Here is a 22,685-nt window from a genome sequence, read left to right as displayed (position 1 = left end):
AATTCTTTACTTTTTCTTCATAAAGTCTTTTAATTTTTTATTTAAATTTTTAATGCAATTTGAGAGGTTACTTTCCATTTACAGTTGTTACAAAATATTGGCTATATTCCTCGTGTGCTGCAAAACATCCTTGTAGCCTATCTTACCCCCAATAATTTGTACCTCCCACCCCTCTCCCCACACCCATATTACCCCTTCCCCCTCTCCCCAGCGATAACCACTAGTTTGTTCTCTGTATCTGTGAGCCTGGGTCTTTTTTGTTACAGTAACTATTTTGCTATATTTTTTAGATTCCACATATAAGTGATCTCAGAAGATGAATTAATTCTTATTCTGTTTCCTTTCCAGCCTTTCAGAGTCCAGGCTTTGCACAAGCAGCAATGACCACTGTCACCGTTAGGTGGCGGTCGTGTGCTGGAAGGTAATGAACAGGGTTTTTGGTCAGTGGAAATTAAGAATTGGCTGAAATGATGAATGACAGTGGGAGGAAAGCTGTCCAGTTGCTGCTGCCCTGAAACCAGCCGTTGTGACCTTGATCAAGGTCTGAATTGATCTCTGGCCTGGATCTCCTCGAGTAAAACTTGGAGGCCGATTCTCCATTTGGATTTAAACATTTTTTTGTTTCTGTAAAAAGTGGATCTTGTATTTCATAGTAATAATTTCGGAAGCCAAAAACTGCTCAATAGTCTTGGTTGTTAATATATACTGTCTAAAAATACGACTCTGTGAAGCATAATCCATTCATTTATTGCTAAGTTGTTGCTACCCTGGGAAGTCTGAAAGAGTTCATGTAATTCTGCAAGGTGACTAATGGGCCCACAGAGATGTTCTCGAGTTATACACAGCTCGGAAAATCCTCCTCAGAGGCCTGCAATTCGGAAACCTCACTATTAAAAAAAAAAGTCACACTGAGCGGCCTTCAAAAGTATTTTCCAGTCATGTAATTATGTTTTAATGGTAGGTTCTTAAAATGACTTGGGAAAGAAAAAGGAGTTCAGAAAATTTCAGGTCTGAAATATGTGGGACTTATCTGGGGCAGTAGGAGAAATCAGGAAATGGTGACATTTAATTAGGCTTAAGAACGAAAATGATGACTCTCCACTTTTGCCTGAATCAAGCCTTGTAACAAAGTTGAAGTAAGATGATGTGATAAAAATGAGTATTCATCTGGTATAATATATTGGGGGAGGATGTTGCATTTTTCAACACAGATTTCTTTACTACAGGAAATTATGTGCTGGGTCCATGTTAGTACAGAAGTCCTTGCAAAGGGGAGACCCAATTGAAATTCTAAGGGTGTTCACACATTTCTGCATTCCATGGAGATGTGGAACGGCCTCATCTGAACACTTGACCTTTATTTCTCAGCATGCATCTTCTCCAGGTTAAAGCCTCTTGAATTCTTAAACCTGGCAGGTGGGGGTGAGGACTTGGGTGAGGTGTGGATCAGGCATGTTCTCAGGTTTCCTTCATTTTTTATAAATCCAGACTGCGCTTTGCACAGTGCCTTATAAAAGGGGAAAGAGAATTAGCTAAGGTATCGTTAACCAAAATTTCAGAAATGGAGACCTGATTGAAATGAAAAGGTGTTTATCTGGGGTTTGTTAGGACTGTAGCCCAGGAGACATGGATTCAAGAAGCACTTGAATTGCATTCCACTGGAGTACACGATGGGGGGACAAACCACATATAAAGGCCAAACCACAAGGTTACAATTAGTTACATGAGTTGTTTATCAAGAATTATCATTGGACGGACTTCCCTGGTGGCACAGAGGTTAAGAATCCGCCTGCCAAGTCAGGGGACACAGGTTCGACCCCTGGTCGATTGAACATGCCGAGGAGCAGCTAAGCCTGTGCGCCACAACTACTGAGCCTGTGTGCCACAACTACTGAAGCCCACAAGCCTAGAGCCTGTGCTCTGCAACAAGAGAAGCCACCGCACTGAGAAGCCCATGCACTGCAAGGAAGAGAAGCCTCGCAGCAATGAAGACCCAACACAGCCAATAAATAAATAAATAAATTTAAAAATTTTAAAAAGAAAAGAATTATCATTGGAGCTGGCAAGAAGTAAGAGTGCTTGTTAAGTAAGGATTTGTTGGGGTCTGAAATTGTTGCATATTTACCAGAGGAAACCTTGAGACCCTAAGGTTTCAGCTGGTAGTTTTTGTTCTGAATACAGCTGGTGGTGTCCTTGGGTCTGGTACAGCTTAAAGAAAATTCAAGTTCTCAGTGGGGCAGAGACCTGTCATACCAGATCCTCAATGGCCACCCAGCGCCATTTTTGTCTGCCCAAAGTGTGATCATTCTGTTATCATTGTGGTTTGTCATCAGTATTTATTTTATTTTGTTGCTATAGAAGGATCTGAAAGAATGAGAGCTGTTTTTGTGTTTACCCCTCCATTCTTCCTCCCCTGTTTAAAGAAGGGGGCCTGGAGCTGAAGATCTCTTGCTTCCGGATTGGGGTAGGAACAGAAAGCCCAAGTTACTGTCAGGCCCCGTGAGGGCTTAAGACACAGCATGCTGGGCCCCTTCCCAGGGTTTCTGATTCAGCAAGTCTGGGGTGGAGTCCAGGAATTGACGTTTCTAATGGTGAGCCTCCCTCGAATACTAGGTGCTGCAGGCCAGGACCATGGGTTGAGAGCTCCTGTGTTAAGGTAATCTCTCTCCCTGTCACGTAGAAACATCCCTTTTATTTCTGAAGCCTGGAACCTGAGCTTCTTCCAAGCGTTGTACTGGGGCGTGTGTATGTACGTGAGGAAGGGATGGTTGAAGGTGTATTTTGAGGACCATGGAAGCTCTCAAAATTGAGCGACAGGACATTTCCAAAGCTCAGGAAAAACATGGAGGTCTGTAGACCCGGAAGCTCTTGGTAATACGTGCCCGCTCCTTAGCCTTGCCCCAGGGCTGCGCTGAGCTCAGGTGAGAATGGGGCTTGATGGGAAGCTGCTTTGCCCAGAATCAGGTGAGCCAACTGCCTGGATGAACCTGGGACAGTGACGAGTCAGAGCACCTGTGACACACTGAAAAGGTTGCTTATTGTTCTGGGCACGAAATAAGCCTTCCAGATTTTGATGTAAACCCTGGGAGGAGGAGGACACATAACTAAATTTCTTGCCAACTTGTTGACGCTCCCACTCTCCCCACATGACTGGTCAATAAATCGAGAGGCGAGGTGTTAGGGCCAGGAATAGCAACTTTATTGGGAAAGCCAGCAGGCAGAGAAGATGGTGGACTAGTGTCCCAAAGAACCATCTCACCTGAGTTAGAATTCAAGCTTCCATTATACTAAAAGGGGAGGGATGTGGCTTGTTGTTGCAAACTTCTTTGGTGCTGGAACCCTTTGTTCTTGCAGCTGTCCAAGTAGGTCTTGTCACAATGTTCCTATAAATCTCCAACAAGACACATGTTATTCTCTGTTCTGCAACTTTTCATCTCTATATGAATGTAAAATTGTTATATCTTTCTATCATGTATTTATATATCAGACTGTAAGCAACATTCTTTTCCAAAATATGCAGAGCCAGCATGGCTAAGCACAGGCAACAGAACACAAGAGCTAAAGGAATAGATCCAATATGGAGTCAGGTTTGTTCTCTGTTACAAATTCAATGGCATAGGGAATGGCAGTCAGATTTAATTTGATTTGAAGAAAACAATTAGATATTTCTTACCTGCCCAACTTTGAGTCAATGCCACACCCACTACACAAGTTTCTGACTTATAACACATAATCCACATGCATTAGTATCTGTGGCCTCAAACTAAGTTCTGCCCCTGCAAAGCTCTGGGTCCACATGGGAGGGAGGAGCTGGGCTTCTTCCAACCACTGGGCAAATCTCGCCCTGCCCAGTGCGAGGAGCTGCAATCCAGTCAGCTGTGAAAAAAGGTGACTTTTTCTAATTCTCTAATGTGCACACACAACTCCTGCATAATATTACATCACGAATATATTACACTGTAGGCACTTTCCTGTTGACTTTCACGTGAGTTCTACCTTCCGCTGCCTGAACAAATATCCTTGTGCCTTTCTCCTGCCGATGTAGATACGTTCATGTTAGTTACTTAGAAGTCGAATTACTCAACTACCTGACATTTTCACTTGACTTTTCTCACAGAAATTCTGCCAATTAGAGATGCATGTGATATTAGAAGCAGTTTGGTTTTAAAAAAACATGGAAAGACTTCTGAGAGTGTTCAGGCCATCATCCATGGGTGTCAATTAGCCCATGCGGGTTACTTTCCTTTAATTTCTAGTTGAGATATACTGTCCTGAGCACAGGAAAGAAAAAAATAGAGGAGAATGAGTGGAGAATTACTAAAATAGGTATATTTGGAGTAGGGATTAGGGTGCAATGCCTAGCGACTTAAATTATATAAAGGTACTGATTTCCTGAGGGTTGAACACAGGGGCATTAGAAGACAGAAAATTGTCAAGGATTAGCTCGTGTCTCAAAATTACAGGTCAGTCCATTGCTATTTCCCACTAAGAAAGTGGAAAAAAACACCCACTTTCTTTTCCTTGGAACCCAGGTCTTGGGTGATGTGTGTCAAGCCTCATTATGAGTTAAATGGGCTCCGGAGGAATCACATGGAAATTTAAATACCATTGCAGTACTTTTTCTACAGGGAGTGGTTTTCTCTTTCCAAACAATTGATCGCAGTATATGCTTTTGGTACCTGGTCACTTATCAGGAGGATACGTTATGTGGTTATAAAGCTCAGACTTGAAGGACCCTGGCTTTTGGACTTAAGTAAGTTCAACTAAAATGGCTGAACTGGGAAGAAGCCATGCTCCGAAATCTCTAAGAGAGGTTTCAAATGTATTTACTACAGTTCTTGTACTGGGGTGGTTTGCAGTCATTTTAAAAGCTAGGCTTTTACACAGATGTAGAGAACAAACATATGGACACCAAGTGGGGAAAGCGGGGAGGGTTGCGGGGGGTGGGGAATGAATTGGGAGATTGGGATTGCCATATATACGTTACTAATAAGAAAACAAATACCAAATTGTATACTGTAAATATATGCAGTTTATTGTATGTTAACTGTATCTCAATAAAAGTCCTAAAAAAAAGAAAAAAAGAAAAAGCTAGGCTTTTAATGAACTTATTTGCAAAACAGAAATAGACTCATAGATATAGAAAACAAGCTTATGGTTACTGAAGGGTATGTGGAGGGTGGGGGTAGATATATTAGGAGTTTGTGGTTAACATATACACACTACTATGTATAAAACAGGTAAACAACAAGGACCTGCTATTGCTGTTGTAATAACCTAAAATGGAAAGAATCTGAAATCACTTTTGCTGTGCACCTGAAACTAATACAACATTGTATTAACTATACTTCAATAAAAAATAAAATAAAATAAAATAAAATAAAATAAAATAAAATAAAATAAAAGCTAGGTTGTAACACCATGATGTATCCTATCTTCTTTCCCCTGTAAAACAAGGTGAACCCCCAGGGCAGCTCTGTGGAAAATGGCTTAAGAAACACAGCCAGCCCGGGCCCCTCTGCACATTGGGATTGCGGGAGGGGGCTTGCATTGCCAGCTGCAGGAAACTGTTAAATTCCTGACCTGGTTTTTGAAAATATTCAAGGAGAAAGCAGGGACACTCATGCCCGCTCTAGCCCAGCTACATAAGACCCCATTCCTTTTATCATTTCACGTTAGCAGCATTTGTTTGAGCAGCAGGTAAAGCATCTTTCAAAAGGCTGTCCTCTCCAAGGGAAGTCATCTGTTTTACATTAATTGTCCATTAGTCCCCAAGCCTCCATCCATTAAAATCCTCAGCCGCTCACTGTGGATATTGTGTCCGAGTCCTGCTGTCAGCTTTCAATGCAGAGCTGTTTTTCCACATCTGACTTAATTGCTCTAAGTGCCTTTTCCTTTGAGAGAGCTTTGAGCTTACCAATTAATGCTAACTTTCCTTCCTTGCTAGGTTGAACAGATAAGCCTCAGTGAGGACAATTCGGTTGCTATTTACTCTAATTTATTAGATACCTTGCTGCCTTAAGCTCACACAGTGAGTATTTTTACATCTATACTGCTCTGTGTGCCTGATTACTTGTGAATATGTTTTGAATGGACCTGGTTTTCTAGTGAAAATACTCCATGCATTTAGAGTCCATCCATGCTATTGTGATGAGCGGTTGAAATTCCGGTTTCTCCTGATTAGTTTAAACATGTAATTTTTTGAATGCACTCTGAAGAACAGCTTGGATGAAACTCACTTTGTTGATGGAAAAATTAAGCTTTCATCCTTTCAAATTACAGCTCAAGCGGCAGCAGCATAATAACTTGATTACCGTAGCTGCCTTATTATAACTGATTCACCTACCTTTAGCCCCATGGCTACTGTTTTGAAAAAATACATTTAAATGGAGGAAGAGCAGAAATCATTGAGATGACCAATCTTAGAGCAGCTTTTAGACATTTTTCATAGGTATGGAGGAAAATGAAAGTGTGTGAGACAGTAACACATTAACAGATTAGCTTTCTATATAGAAGTATTAGAAAAACAACCGTTTTGATTCGTTTTTAAAAAATTGTACTGAATTACCACTTATCATTGCATGTTATAAATACATTTAATTAACATTTAAAATAGCCAATCAATTAATATAAATTCATTTCACGGTATCATGGTTATATACCTAGGAATTCAGATTTTAAATCATGATAGTTGTCATTAATTGATTTTATTATAGGTTTTTTAAAACTTTACCAGGATTTAGTTTCATCTTGTAACTGTTTGTTAATAAACGGCCCTGTTAATATTTGGTAAGTAGTTGTGTATTGATTTGCTTGATTATATTTAAGCAATATCAGAAAGAAGAAAGAAGAGGAGGAGGGGGAGGGGGAGGGGGAGAAAGAGATAAATGCATCCAGACTGATGTAAATTACGGAATATAATGAAAATCAAAGATGGAATTTTTTGTTTTCTACTTCTTGAAGATTGTTGGGAAGGTGTTCACTTTTACCCTCAGCAAACTATATATTTAGAGCAAAAATAAGCACCCACCCTGGGAAACATTTAAAATGAGTGACGTCTGACTCTGAGACCCTCCATCTTCCTTGCAAGGGGTCCCTAACCTGGCAGTACCCTCTCCTACATGGTATCCTCTCCCCTTATCCATCTAGGGGGGGCCAAGCCTGTGTCACATCTCAAATGGCCTTGGTTGCTTCAAAGGTATTAGCAAAGCCAGCTACTAATGTTTAGGATTTGGAAAATTTCACAGGGTTCTCATCATCTTCATCTTCATCTTCATCATCTTCAGTCAACATTTTTGAGAGCAGACTGTGTACAGAGCCTGGTGAGCCCATCAGAGTTACATCTTCCTAAATCAAGACTTTTGTTTTCTTCCTGGATTACCTCCCCTGGTTAATTCTATCGGTTCTGTTTCATCATGGGTACCAAGGGTGGCCCCATCCATCTTTACAGAGGGAAATCTTTATCACCCCCAAGTTCCAGCCTAGTCTATTTCTAGGAAATTCCTTCAATACTTCCTCCCCTCTGTAGGATATCTGAAAAATCCTATCAGCTCTTCTCTCAACAGTTTTCAGGAAGAAAGTTGAGGAAAATGCCAAAACACAGTCTAACAGATTCAGAGATAGGTCTCAGGGATTGAAAAACCTCATACACATCCCCTTGCCCTTCAGGATAATGCTTCTTAATGCTAGTTGGCTTTTACAGTCTGATTTGTATTAGCCAATGGTGATTAGATTAGAGGAGCCAAATCCACCAACCCAACTAGTAATACTGTACATCCTACAATTCTGTGTCATCATCTTTTACATCATGTTCTTTGTTAGTTTCATTTGCCCGGGAAGGTGATGCTCCTATATTTCCGTGTTTCTGAACTTTCACCCTAGTGTTTTGATTGAAAGACTGGAATGTTGTTCACCCACAAGGATCCTGCTGGAAAGGATACTCTTTCCAAGTTCTTTTCTTGGGGGTTCAGTCATGCTCTTGTGCTAACTCTCAGGTGTCTTTGTGTCAAAACCCTTCTTATTATGGTTGAATCTGTTCCTCACCTATGGCAGACACACCAAAGGGTGATCCCTGAGTTACATCCTTAATTCCCTCACCATGAGTGTGGGTGATCTGCTTCTACCCAATAGAATATGGCAAAGATGCAGGATATCACTCTGTGATTATATTATTTTATATGTTAAAGGTGACGGGATTTGATAGGTACAATTAAGGTGCCTAATCAGTTGACTTTAAGTTAAACAAAAAAAAGAGTTTATCTAGGGTGGGCCTGATCTAATTAGGTGAGCCCTTTACAACAGGCTCCATGACTTCCCTGAAGTTACAGACTTGAAGTAGCAGAGACTGTCTTCTGTCCATTGCATGCTCTGAAGAAGCAAGTTGCCATACATTCTACAGCCACAAGGAAATGAATTTTGCCCATAACCTGAAGGAGCTTTGAAGAGGATCCTTCTCTAGGTGAGTATCCAGATGATAATGCAGTCCAGCCAACACCCTGATTTTATCGCTGAGAGGCCCTGAGCACAGAATCCAGTTACACCATACCCAGATTCCTAACCCATGTGAGATAATAAATGAGTGTTGTTTTAGGCTGCTAAGTGGGAGGTGATTTGTTGTGCAGCATTAGGAAACTAATATCCACCCTTGCAATAAAGATGTTGTATTGTTTTTGTTACCCAGCATCCCTTGTATCATAACTTACACAGATAAACCTTAACCCATGGACTACATACAAGCTCTTTTTGCACTTTGTACCCAAGTCACACCCCACATTCCAAAGATGACTTATAAGTAACCCTCATATTTCCTATATGCTCTGTGGCTAGATAACTGAAAATCAGATTTGGTCCCCAGCATTGGAATAGTTCCTTCAAGTACCTGGACACATCCGGTCCCTCTGCTCCCTTTATACCAGCAGTTCTCGAACATTGTGGTCTCAGGGCTCCTTTTTATCCAAAATTATTTAAGACCCCAAAGAGATTTTGCTTATGTGGTACTGTTTATCATCTACTGTATTTGAAATTAAAACAAAGTGATTTTTAAACATGAGAACACACAAGCACACATTGTATTAGCCATCAGAACAATGGCACTGTCACTCACCATAAAGTTTCTGGAGAACCCCACTGTTCTCTTGTGAAAGAGCGAAAGTAAAAAGCTAAATAACATCACAATGTTGCTGTAAATGGACTTGCAGACCTGAAAGGGTCTTGAGGACCCCAGAGATCTCTAGACCACACTTTGAGAACTGCTGCTTTATATTTTCAGTTTTATCTTTGTTCTGTTCCACCATGTATTAATTTTTTCCCAGATTTATTGATATAGAGTTGACATATCACATCAGATTATATTGTATTAAGCAAACTCAAATAAGCTTATGAAATAGATGAAGTAAACATTTTTAAAAATGAAAACCACAAAAACCCAGCTATGTGATGGTGCCAGTTATTCCTTCCTTGCTCCGTGGACACACCATCAAGTGTTTCTTTGCTCAGTCCTGGGCCCCAGAGGCTGACCTGTACAGGCAGCATCACCAGCTGCCAGATCCCTGGCATCCAGGTTTGGCCAGTGGAAGACCGCAGGGAGAAATGGGAGGACTGTGGAGAGCTAGGCTGAGGTCATGCAGTTACCCCCCCTCTCTGCCACATTACAGGTCACCAGCGGCCCCTCGCCCCTGGCTCCAGCCCTTACCTGGGCTCCAGCAACAAAGTTCCTTCTCTTTCCCCTTCAGGGCTGGGGAGGCAATGGCTTCTTGCCACTGTTCATCCCTGGGGGGTCTCACCAGTCCTGTTGGTCTCCCTAATCCTGCCCACATTCTATTCATTGTTAAACTCTTTTGATTATTCTGTTTCCTGAGGGATCCTGGCTCATAAGGTGATTTCACACAATTCTTTTAAGGTAGCACATTCCCAGTTTATTTAGCTGTAAAATGAAGGGACAGCCTTTCCCAAAGCGGTTTCTGCACATCTGTCTTACCATATTCTGGTTTGTATTCTGTGATCAAATACATTTGGGAAAAACAGAATACAACGTCCCCTCTCAAAGAACCACAGTTTATGTCACCACATCAAAAGCCCTGAGAGGTCATGAAGTCATAAGACTGCTTGGCCCAGGATTTCTCCGACATCACTAGGGAGCCACGGCTTTTGCAGAACACCTAGTAATGTCTAGTGGCCTCGGGACTAGGTCTTCTCCGGGTCTGCCTCATTTTATGGAAAGGTCTCTGAATGCACATTAGTAATGTCATGAATATTTGCCGGTTGTCTCTCCCGAAACCAGAAACACTCCCCTCCATGGTGCTCATCTTACTCCAAGGATCTTTCACTCCAGTGGTGAAAACCTAGCCCCAGCCTCGCTCTCAAAGGCTCAAGGAAAAGCCCCCAGTGATAGGTTCCCTCCCTTTCCACTCCTTCTTATCCTCCCCCCCACCCCAACCTCCACACCGTGTGTCCTGGAGTGGGTGATGCAAGTGGAAAACAGGAGACCAAAGCCAGTTTGTGGAGGTTACTGAAGATGAACTTCTATTTCTGTGACCTCAGTCCAAGGCTGAGCTGCTCTTCTGACTGTGACTTTGACATGGTAAAGAAGCACACCTCTCATTAAAGTCAGGATTGAAAGTAGGATTCCAGAAACAGCTGAATGCAAATTTAGATGGAGTACAATGACGTCCAAGCACAGTTGAGTGTGGTGATGCAAAATAAGGTGTGAACCCTACAGAAACTCCCTAGAGGTCAATAGTTGATGGCAAGTTTTAGGATCCCTCTTGGCTTCTCTTTACAATTAGCAGTTACCCTGTTGATCAGTTTCCAGAAAAGCCGACATACATCCTCTCCTTCTTCTTGTTGCCAAAGGCCCACTATAGCCCATTCCACTCCAGTGGCACAAACATGGGGACCTATCCCCAGTTCCAGGATTAAATCCTGACTGAACAAAGCCAATTTGTATCGTCCCATTATCTTTCCAAGGACGGGTTTCAGGGTGGGTGTATGACCCTCTTCTGGCCAGTGGGACATGTGAGAGGAGTGGGGTATTGGAGAGACTTTGGGGAACATGTCCTCACTTGTGAGAAAATGAACCTCAGACACTATGCTCCCTTTCGGCCACTCGATGTTGTTTCATTTCTGGGTGTCTCACTTGGCCAGGCTGCAGCCATCTTGCTTTTGCAAGAAGAGCCTGAAAATACAACTGATGCTGAAGACAGCAGGGTAGGGGGTGGGAGGAACTGGGCAGATGCATCCCTGAGCCTCTGACTGTGCCTAGTTCCCTTCCATGAAGTTTAGGCCAGTTTGAGCCCATGTTTTCTATCTCTTGAAGCTCAAATGTTTCTGACAGATGCCTCTTTTAATGGAACTACTCATGGCCATTATTTTCATCCTCAAATTCTTCCCAGGAAGCCCCTGCAGGAAATAGCAGAAAACGAGACCCTGCATTTCTGTGTTCACAGGCCTGCCTCCTCCTGTGCCCTGGCTGTGCAACGACGGTGGCGGTGCTGCCCCTGCAGGATGGCAGGTCTGAGCAGCTCAGGAATGCAGTCCTGGAGGACAGCACTTGTCTGGGAAGGCCATCCATGGAGCATTTCCCTGCAGAAGGTTTTGGAAAGAGAGATACTTGTGTGAATTTCTTGCTTCCAACAGATTCTCAGATGGAGTCTTCCCTTGATGCATGCTTTCAGTTATTGTGTTTACATGCACAGTTTCATGTACGCATGGCCATCATGTGTGTCTATTTTATTTGGAACTATTGGGAGGTGGGACTTTATCTTTGACATGTGACCCTGGTATGTAAGACACTGCAGTGTAAGTTATGTGTATTCAAGAAATACTTTCTCATTAATATTCCTCCCCATTTGTCGTATATGGAAAGAGCAGCAGGAGAAAATGAATCCTTTGCCCCTGCACCAGTCAGGATTCAGTCAGAAAACAGAAACCATTCTAGGTTTTTCAGTTAGAGTTGCTAGAGGAACTGAGCCTTACGGCTGGGTAAGTAAAGGTCAGAAGGTTGCTTTGGACACATCTGTGAAGGCAGGGCAGGGTCTCAAGGGAAACTGGGGCTGTCCATGGTGGGTGTTCCCCAGGATCTGAGCAACTGCCTGCAACTGGTACCAAGGAACACAGGCTTCAACTTCTTTATTGCCTTGGACATCACATGCAGCAGCCTCTCACTGGCCAGATCTAACCTGGAGAGAGACCTTCTGGGGAAGAAGGTTCCTGGTTTTCCTCTGAGACACAGGGAAGAATGGACATGAGATGGGAGGTAGATGGGCTCCTGGGCTGAGCAGCTGAAGTTTGTCAAGCGAAGTAAATTGGAGTTTGTTTTCCCTTGACACTTCGAGGAAAAAGTTAATGGCAAGAGCAGAGAGGAGTTGAGCTCTGCTGGAGAAGATAAGATGACCGCATCTTTCATTCTTGAGGTCAAGGAGACCTCCCCAACTACACACGCGCAAAAAGTCTCCTTGGGGGTCAAAAAGGGAGGGGGCACTAACCCGTAATAAGTTCTGTCAATCTCCCAGGGACCCCCTCAGTGGAATCCATCTTGGCTAAAAGATGCACATGAATATCTGGGAGGCCCCTGGGTCAGGACAGATGTGGGAAAAAAAGAAAGATGATCGGCCAGAGGAAAACAAAGACCCGGAAAAACTGCCCCCATGTGAGTGATTTAAATCACCCCTCTGGCACAGTCCTCATTAGGGAGGACACCCACACTCTTCTCTGGGTGTGTATTTCTGCTTTGCTTCAGCACTAAATAAACTGCACATACTGTGCAGTTCTCTTTGCACATACTGTGCTTCCAATAAAATCTGTGCTTGCTTTACAATGTCTCTTTGTGGAATTCTTTCTCCAAAGAAGACAAGGACCGAGGTCCTCTCACCTGCCGACATCAGGCGTACATATGTAAGTATCATAATGAAGCCGAATTGTCCACAGACCACCCAGCAGCCCTCCCCCCACACTGCAGATGAATAGAAAAGAAAAATCAAAACAAAAGCAAAGAAAAATTGAGAAACAACTGTCTTTAAAGTATGCCAAGGACAAGAGATCACTCTGGCAAAAAAGCATTTGCTATGCAGTGAATTGGTAAGTGTCTGCCGTGCAGAAGTGGAGGCATTTTTTTCCCTATTAAATTATTTCTTGCTCAAAACTCACGCAGGTGCCTAGGATATGACGCTGGAGCCAGATATAGCAGCACCGATCTCACTGGCGCTTTCTTTAGAAGCTTGAGATGTGGAGCAGCTTTCTAAAATCTGCAGTTCTAAAAACCTGTACAGTTCACAAGGAAGTTCCTCATTGGTTCAGGGCAGCCTCAAGTCCAGAGTAAAGTGACAGAAACAATTTCCACCAAGAAATTAGCAAACATTCTCCTCTTGTTTCAAGAGGAAAGAAATAGCATTGGAGGAAAGTGGCGATGTTTCTAAATTTCCACACGCATCCACCCCTACCATTTTCTCCTGATGATCTTCGTGTTTAGAGCTGACTGGGTTTTCTAAGAGAAGACTGTGGTGAAGGGAGAAAGAACAGCTAATTGACCGGAAGCTGAACGTACCAAAATAAAAGCCTTTGTACACATGGACCAAAGACGCTGGTGTTTCTAGGGGAAGCCCGATGCTTTGGGTAAGAAGAGAGGCCCAGTTACAGACCCAGCATCTCAGAGAGAAATCTGCAGTCCCTTTAGCGTAGGGGTTCTGGAAGTTTCCTAGGTTTTGCATTTCCTGGAGCAAACACACCAACGCAAAAAAGCACCAGGAAGTCAGAGGCCCAGAGAAGCAGATTAGGGTATGTCCTCTGGTAAAATAATTGGGTGGGAGGAGGACAGGCAGAGTGTTCGTGGAAATGAAGTTTGGGGTCAATTATTCACCCTTTCCCTACCCCTCCCACACATGAGCATAGAGCATTGAACAAGGACCATCTGTATATGTATGTGGTCCAGGCAGTGGTAGGCTGAGAGGTGGCTAATGGCATCCCAATACCTGATCCTGCAGGCAAACAACCTTCACTGCCCAGCAGCGGGTCCCCCTCAGACCTAGGGCCCTGGTTCTCCAGGCCCGGTATTTACAGCTCATGCCTCAGACTTCGAGCAAGACTTCTGCTCAAACCAGCACCTTCCATCAGGTCTGTGTTGCTGTGGTCCTGGTATTCTCTGCTGGCCTCCCCCAGGGTGGAGCAAGCTACTTCCTGGAGGTGAGGCTGGGGCCTGCCTTTCCCCCACCCGTGCTCCCTGAGAGGCACAGTCCCTCTAGTAGCTCACACAAAGGACCTCGGCATCCTATAGTCCCACTCTCCCCCCCATCCTGCCCCTGTCCCTGTATCTGGCCCAGTGGAGCTGAGTGCATACACTCAGGGCTTAATAGGGGGAAATCTGAATAAGGTAAGTAGATGCCCTATAAGGAGAAATTACTACATTGACAAGCATGACTGTGCGGTATATTGAGTTTTGATGTGTGATAAATCATGTGTGTCTTTCTATGCCACATCAAATGTTAGGGCTTCTTATGCTAAAACAGGGCACAGCACCCTATCCAAATCATCCTCTAGGCTCTCAGCGCACCAATAAACATGTTCATCTGGGGGGAATTAAGATATTTGTCCTCCCAGGATTGGGGGGGGAATGAATTGGGAGATTGGGATACCAAATTGTATGCTCTAAATATGTGCAGTTTATTGTATGTTAACTGTATCTCAATAAAAGTTCTTAAAAATAAATAAATAAATAAATAAATAAATAAATAAAGATATTTGCCTTCCCAAATTTTGCTTTGGAGCCAAAGAATAGCAATACAATAACTGCTATATTGTAGCATTTGCAAAGCGAATATTTTCATAGCAATTATCAACTCTTTGTATTGCCATTGTTGGTTAATTTTAAAGATAGTACTATGAAAATGGACATGAATATGTATCTTTGCCTTATATTTTTTCTCATTTCATATCTGGCGACTGGTACGTGTTGCATGCCCTGCTGTGCTATGTCCAGAGTTATTAAGGGGCCAAATGAGTGGCAAATCTTATAGCATAAAGACTTGGGAACAGAGATGCCCTTACAACTCTGTCCCAGCCGTTCAGATATGGGCCATGATCCATGGAAATAATTATAGGTGTATGTGCAGTCCAGTGCAAAGACAATCGAGCTATTTGTAAAACAGCTCTGGGAGACTCGTCTATACCCATATCTCTGTGCCCAGGGCAGTGTGGAAGGCATTGCCCGCAGAGGAAATGCCAGGCTCTGTGTCTGCTCAGGCCCCTCTAACCAGCCCCACCCCCTGGGGTCAGGCTGTCACTCACAGAGAGCTCAGGTGCCAGCTGAGTGCTTTCCGTGAAGTGCCCGGGGCCCCCCACAGCAAATTGGCAGTGAGGTGGCCAGGGCTTGAATCTGACCCCATCAGATACTCGCTGTATGTGTGACTTGATTAAAGAAGTTGTGCACACTCTCTGCTCTTTGGTTTTCCTCACATATGAAAGAAGGCGATCATAGAAACTTGTGGGTTAATACAGGTAAAATGCTTAGCACGATGCCTTACGTATGGTAAACATTCAGTACATTTAAATAGGCCCTGCCTGCAAGCAGCTTACAATCTAACTGAATTATTTTGAGGATGATTGTTTTGTGCTGCAGACCCCAAAAAGCAGAATTAAAGAAACGGAGAGAAAATGAGGGCTTGAGCTGATTAGAACAGTCCTTGTGGGGAGAGTGGGACTTGATATGAGCCTTAGAGAATAAGGAAGATGAAGAGACAGAAAGAGAAGGAAGGGTGCTGTTACAGGGACAGGAAGAAGCCAAGGCCTAGACATGACAACGATGGTGTTGAGGGCAGGAGCTGGTGAGAAAATCAGCCCATGAGGAGTAGAAAGTAGAGTAACTGATACCCATGGTGATGGAGAAACAGAAACCAGGCTGCTAGAGCTGGCCACCAGCCTCCTCCTGAGAGGATCTGGAAGGATGCTGCAGGGCTGTGGTTCTTTACATGTGGTCCCACACCAGCAGCAGCAGCATCACCTGAAAATCTGTTGGACAGCAAGCTTCTCAGACCCCACCCCAGACACACTGGTCCAGAAACTCTGGGGGTGGAGCCTTCCAGGTGATTCCAATACACGATAACATGTGAGGACCACTAGGCAGCAGATGGCAAGAAGGTCCCTGTTCCCACCCATTCATCCCATTCAGGCAGGTGCCCCCTCCCACCGGCAGCCCCAGCACAGGCTGGTTGGGGTCCACACCTCAAACATTTTTCCTTCGGGCTGAAAGAAACATTCCAAAGAATGAGTAATGCACACGGAAAGCAGTCCCCTCACATCAAGGGTGTGACTTGCCACCATTCCATCCTTGCATCTTCAGTGTCTCGTGGAGTGGATCTTGGGCAGTGAAGAGCTGGATGAAGAATTTTGGCTGATGGCTGGTACAGGGTGGTTAGTAAGTGCTTCATTTTCTTTCCAGGGTCTATTTAGGAAATTTTATCATAGGAAACAGTGCAATGACTTAGATTGTTCCAGAACAGGAAGAGGCTGTAATACAGCCTCCAGTCCAATCTAATCCATTTAAGAAATTGATACTTCAGTGATGATGATTCTGAAACAATCCAGTCCCATCAGCCTCATGAGCACTCTTACATTATCACCGGCTGATACAGCTTTTTAGTCTAAATGCTGGACTTGTGCAGGTAGACATTTGGAGGATGGAGTGTGCTATTTGCTGTTCAGAGCAAATGGCTTCTAGATATAAAAAGCCATTTCTACATTTGTGGGAGGTAGAGAGGGTCATGTGACTTCCTTTAGAAAGGAGTCTAACACTTCTAATCACTTTTGCACAGTTATTTTCAAAATGTAGGAGATAAAACAGATCAATTGCATTCACTGGCTTCCTTAATTTACCTTATTGGGTTATTTGCTTGGTGCTTAAAACTTAGAGACAAGTCTAAAGTCATTCAAGGGTCTACTGCTTCCGAAATAATTTCAGCGCATTTTAAATTACATGTTTTTTTTTTTTTATTCTGACACATAAAATATTTTTTTACCTTAGACATAGTTGCCTTTTCAGAGAAGTATACAGATTTTGCAGACAGGGGTGGGGTGGGGGAACCAGAAGACAGAGAATCGGGCAACAATATTTAAATCTTAAATCCCCATCTCCATCCATTGGGTAGGCAAAGAAGATTAGTTCATTCTGTGTTGCTGCAAAACATTCATCTAACAGCCTGGAGGGAGTCACAGGTGTCCCTGTGTTCCTTAGTCCAGTAGCCATCCCTTGCTGAGGCTTTGGAAATCTATACAAACAAGAAATTAAAGCAGTGATGTGAACTGGTCCCTGAAACTTCTTTTTTCAATGTAAAAGTCATTGTCCAATGGATGGGGTAGAATGGGAAGTTGTCAGTGGTTGATTAATAAAAATTCCAACTGATGTCATGTAAACTGAAGCTCTGGAGCCAGGATGTACTATTCTTTTCAGAGCTGGGAGGATGAGGAAGAGAAGACAAAACCCTCTGAATGGGGCATTGTTCACTTCTGCTTGTCAGATCCAATCAATCTCTCAGTCCCAGCTTGTCTACCTTGGCACTTATACCATGGTGATTTTTGTTTCCTTCTCTTACCATATCCTTGTCCAGAGCCTCATCATCCACTCAGCTATCACGTCTTCCTGCTGCTTGTGTCACCTTGTGTCCACTTTGCTTTGTGCAGCCTACCCTCACAGGCTCAGTTTTCAAAAAAGTTGCCTACCCTATTATAAACAAAAGATATTGCAGCCATCAGGCCATCAGCTTCTGCAGCCACGCATCACGGTGCACCCTGAGAGGTTTCAGGATGGAGAAAAACAGGATACTGGCCCTAGATAGTTAAGGTGCATAACAAAGGAATGATTTCATTAAGCCCAGACTCTTGCGTCTTCCCATACATAGAAAAGCACTAAATTCATTAACTTGAGATGTCTGTTTTTTTCTTTAATTAGCAGTAATCTTTTGATGTTCAACTACCTGGGGTTATTTTCCTCCCCCAAATTCCTTTATATCCTTGCTCCTCTCTTACCTCTTTGGAACAGTCTCTCAGAGTGATCTGAGAGCCTGGGCTTAAGTCCTCAGTATGTCTGCCAAATTAAAACACAGTTCTCCGGAACTTCCCTGGTGGTGCAGTAATTAAGAATCTGTCTGCCAATGAAGGGCACACAGGTTCAATCCCTGGCCAGGAAGATCCCACATGCCACAGAGCAACTAAGCCTGTGTGCCACAACTACTGAGCATTCACTCTGGAGCCCACAAGCCACAACTATTGAAGCCTGCGTGCCTAGAGCCAGTGATCCGCAACAAGAGAAGCCACTGAAATGAGAAGCCCACGCACCGCAACAAAGAGTATCCCTGCTCTCTGCAACTAGAGAAAGCCCGCGTGCAGCAAAAAAGACCCAACACAGCCAATAAATAAATAAATAATAAATAAAAACTTAAAAAAATAAAATAAAACACAGTTCTCTGAAACTGTTGTTTGTAGTGAGGTGGATGGACCTAGAGTCTGTCATACAGCGTGAGGAGTGAGGTAAGTCATAAAGAGAAAAACAAATACCATGTGCTAACACATATATACGGGAAAATGGTACTGATGAACCTAGTGGCAGGATAGGAATGCAGACACAGAGAACAGACTTGAGGACGCAGCAGGGTGGGCGGGGAAGGCAGGCTGGGAGAGAGTAGCATGGACATGTATACATTACAAAATGCAAAATATATAGCTAATGGGAAGCTGGTGCACAACACTGGGAGATCAACTCGGTGCTTGGTGAGGACATAGAGGGGTGGGATAGGGAGGGTCCGAGGGAGACTCAAGAGGGAGGGAATATGGGGATATATGTATAAATATAGCTGATTCACTTTGTTGTACAGAAGAAACTAACACAACATTGTAAAGCAATTACACTCCAATAAAGATGTATAAAAAATAATAATTTAACAAAAAAACCAAAAAACCACAGTTATCAACTTTTTAGGTTGTGCATTTTTTTCAGTGGGCACTAGCAATTTCAGTGGCTCTATACTGCCTTGTATACCTTGTATGATTGTATACATATATATGTATGTAATACTTATATTGATATAACCTTTGATATATATCAAGTATGATTTATGAATATGATATTTAACTTCTCCATAGTAACTTTGAAGACCTCCATGAGGAGACCTCATTCTATCCTGCTAACCACATCTCTACTGCTCTTCAACTTCGCTGTGTACTGTTTTTCAGGATTAAACCATGCTTATCTCCAGTCACATCTCTTATGTGCCTCTTTTACTCCACTTCAAAGACTGTGAATAGTCAGATCAGAAGACTTGAGGTCCAAATAGGCCTTTTGGTCCTGGTGTATAATTTTGCCCTTGCTGTCACCTCTGACTGGTGTATGTCATCATCAAGCTGAAAAATACCCTCTTTTCTTTCACAGAAGAGCTCAGGTAGCCCCTCTTTTACGTGTTTTTCCAAGTCTTCCAGCTTCAGGAGCTGCTTAGCATTTCTTCCCATGGACCTTCAGCTCTGAAGGCACCTGGCACACATTTTTGCACAGATTTGTTTGTATGTGTATTATCCCAACAGATCCTGAAGCTCACCCAGGGTTGCAGCCATGCCTAACTCATCTTGGTCTGCATTTCCAAGGCCTGGCCAGTTCTTAGGATGTAGTGAGTTCTCACAAATAATTTAAACAAATGAATGAATACAGTGTCCTGCCTTATCTGATGGAAGACATTTAGGAAAAGACATGACTTTCAGGTCCTGGCAGTCTAGGTCATCATCACGACATTGAAAATGGGCTGGGTCAAGAAGTAAAATGACTATGGGAAAGAGAGTTCAGGGGAGTCCGGAAAATGGCTTCCAGACCAAATCAGCTTGTAATCGTAGAAGCTGCAAGTCTGACATACAAAGGACAAAACAGGCTTCTGCTCAGAAGTCAGCTCCTCTGAGAGATATTCTCTGGACTTTCTGAAATGTTCGCCCCTCCCCATCCCTCAAGCCCCCACCTTGCTTTAATTGTCTTCATTATTCTCATCACAAACTTACAGTGTATTATACATCCATCTACTATTGTCCAGTCCCCATTAGAATGTAAGACCCACAAGGGCGAGAACTTTGTTGAATTCACAAGACCTATAACAGCACCAGCCACATGCTAGACCCTCAATAAATATTGGGTGAAAAATAAAGGAACAGATCATTTTTTCCCCTAGGAATCAATGAATCCTGTTGCCACTTGTTCCAAATATTATGATTAGTAATTTGATAAGCTTGATTTCCTGGGAGTTTGAGCTGAGAGTATTATGAGATGGAATCAGAAGCACCAGGAAAATCTCAGGAGACTTGTAGCAGGAATCAGCAGCAGCAGACAGGACACCGAGGCTATAAGCAGAAAGCAGTGTTTATTGTACCGGCACAGGCTCAGCGGATTCCTAGCCAAAGGCTGAGCTCCAAACACAGCGGGGCACCCCCTTATACACCTTCATTAAACTCCTATACTTTGGAATTTTTTGTCTCCCAAATAAGATAACAAGCAAAGAGTGTATAACCTGATTGGGTACTTCCCCTTCTATGGCCTCTGGGCCGTTGCTAAGTTACAGAGTCAGGCGGGAGTTACATAGCAACAGATTTATGCAGGAACCATGCAAGAGGGACTTCAGAGTTAATGGGCACATAAAGATAACAGCAGGATCCAACTGCATTCCTTTCCAGTTGAGTTATGGCCTCTGGGCCCTAGTGTTACTTTGTTCTGGGGCAGCTCCCACCACAGCCTGAGTGGCAAAGGAAAGAGGCTACCGTGAGGGCTGACCCATTCATGGCTGGTTACAGTGGTTCATAACATGACCCTAAATCATGACACAGTGTGTGTTCATTGTTTCTGGGTTTATCTTTCATTCATGGACTTATTGAACTATCCAATCAATAGATCTTTTGCACCTACCATATGTCAGTTGATGCTGGGTGTGCTGAGGACACAATACTTAGTTCAACAATGCTTCTTCCTTTGGGTTACACACATAAAGTACAAAGTGCTATGATAAACCTTACATGAAGGGCCAAGAGAATATAACTGTGGGACAATTACTTCTTCTTAGAAAGGAAGGAGGTTCTAGGAACTATTTCACAGAGAGGCGACATGGAAACAGACACGTGAAGGATAAGCAGAATTTCTCCCAATAAATGCCTTATTTTCAAACTCCACTTCCACCACACTCCCTTGGCTCTTGATGGTACCACCCAGTGCCCCCTGTTGGGGAGGCTAGTAAAGTAGGCTTGTTCAGGCTTCAGACGCGGAAGCAGGCCTCTGACCAACCTGTGACCCTGTCTGGACTGCGCGCCTGCTTACACACCTAACAATTGCTGCTTGCAAGTCAGGCAGTGCTTACAATAAGAAAGGGAGTGGGTCTTGGAATTTCTTGAGCCCTGGGGCCTGGCCATTCCCTGGGGTCTGGAAAATCTTGTGACTCACATGATGAAACCAACAGCATCGATAAAGTTCATCCAGAGCTGCCTTTTTGTACGCAAACTGACAATATCAGTTGCGACCTGGAATTACAAGCAGAAACCCCCCTGAACGCCAATTGGAAATCTCACCGGTGAAGTGGACGCACTGCCTGGGACCTTCCCAGGTTGCTGTCACTCGGGACTTCCCAGAGCTGCTTGGATCTGGATCTGGATATAGGTGCTTTCCCAATTCGGTGATGTATAAATCTCAGTCTTTACTATTCTTTCTTAGTACACTGTAATCTTTGTTCATTTAATAAACTCTCTCTGGACTTCCCTGGTGGCGCAGTGGTTAAGAGTCCGTCTGCCAATGCAGAGGACATGGGCTCAATCCCTGGTTGGGGAAGATCCCACATGCCACAGAGCAACAAAGCCCGTGAGCCACAACTATTGAGCCTGCATTTTAGAGCCCACAAGCCACAACTATTGAGCACATGTGCCACAATTACTGAAGCCTGTGCACGTAAAGCCCATGCTCCATAACAATAGAAGCCACCGCACTGAGAAGCCTGAGCACCACAACAAAGAGTAGCTGCCGCTCTCCACAACTACAGAAAGCCCACACGCATCAACAAAAACCCAACACAGCCAATAAATAAATAAATAAATAAATAAATAATTTGTTTAAAAAAAAAAAAGAACTGTCTCTAAATTCCTTGTTTGAGTGTAGAGTGGTTATTTTGTCAGCAAATCCTACAAACCTTTAAACTTTAAGTAAGGCTTTTGGCAAAACACTCCCTTCTGTAATTAATCTCAGTGACCTCTACCTCCTGCATCCTGGTGGATGAAGCTGTAACCTACTTGGTGGCTGCTAGTGACCGTCCTACCCAGTTTGCTCCAGACAGGATGCTGTAGGACCTTGGGCATCTTTCTTAACTTCATTTGAAAAATAAGAACTTTAAACATGGCAAGTTTTATGCTACTTTCCAGCTCTAGAATTTTCTGAGTGAAGACATAGAAAAAATATGTCAACTCAAAAAAATGCACAACCTAGAAGTTGAGAGTTATGGTTTATTCGGAAGACAAAACTGAGGACTTAGGCCTGGACACAGCATCTCAGATAACTCTAAGATACTGCTCCGAAGAGGTAAGTATATACAGGAGTTTTTGCAAAAAGATCAGGTAGTCAGAACTTCAAAAGATTACTGTTAATTAAAGAGAACCAGATATCTCAAGGAATTTAGTGCTTTTCTATGTATGGGAAGATG

General features: G+C 43.3%; 1 pseudogene; it reads right to left on the bottom strand.

The window, feature by feature from the left end:
- The window catches only part of LOC130854912 (parafibromin-like), a 54,229-nt pseudogene extending 41,351 nt beyond the window's left edge, over positions 1–12,878 (bottom strand).
- Positions 12,879–22,685: the final 9,807 nt, after the last annotated feature.

This window comes from Hippopotamus amphibius, chromosome 6 (genome assembly GCF_030028045.1).
Source record: "Hippopotamus amphibius kiboko isolate mHipAmp2 chromosome 6, mHipAmp2.hap2, whole genome shotgun sequence".
In the NCBI taxonomy this organism is placed as follows: domain Eukaryota; kingdom Metazoa; phylum Chordata; class Mammalia; order Artiodactyla; family Hippopotamidae; genus Hippopotamus; species Hippopotamus amphibius.
The sequence above is the reverse complement of the archived record's forward strand: the minus strand, read 5'-3'. Positions and strand labels throughout refer to the sequence as shown.